This window comes from Penaeus monodon, chromosome 31, assembly GCF_015228065.2.
Source record: "Penaeus monodon isolate SGIC_2016 chromosome 31, NSTDA_Pmon_1, whole genome shotgun sequence".
NCBI classification, from domain to species: domain Eukaryota; kingdom Metazoa; phylum Arthropoda; class Malacostraca; order Decapoda; family Penaeidae; genus Penaeus; species Penaeus monodon.
Window position 1 is genome coordinate 19,393,409 of NC_051416.1, and position 360 is coordinate 19,393,768.

General features: G+C 32.2%; 1 protein-coding gene across 1 annotated transcript in view; it reads right to left on the reverse strand.

The window, feature by feature from the left end:
* The window catches only part of LOC119592912 (glyoxylate/hydroxypyruvate reductase A-like), an 11,821-nt gene that overhangs the window by 7,057 nt on the left and 4,404 nt on the right, over positions 1-360 (reverse strand). The window lies entirely within an intron of this gene.

A 360-nucleotide genomic window follows, 5' to 3' on the forward strand; every position in this document is an offset into this window, starting at 1 on the left:
GATATGAAGGTGTAAATACATTATGCAGTTCAAAAACATTCGAATTTCAGGAGGCAGGAGGGAAGGAGTAGATAGATATATTAAAATAAGTAAAGGGTAGGTAGATGATAAAAATAATGAAATAATGATATGCAGGTGTACGAGTAGATACACTAAAAAGTTTAGACATTCTGATTTATGCTGTAGAGATACTAATGACATTAGAAAAGGCTAATATATGATCGCGTTTATCAAAAATACACTTTCCCAGAAATGGAAGGAGAAAGAAAAAGAAAGATACTAAACAAAAAGAGAAAAAACACAAATAGCCGAAACAACAACAGCAGAAAAAAACCAAGAGAGAGAAAACGGGATAACGGA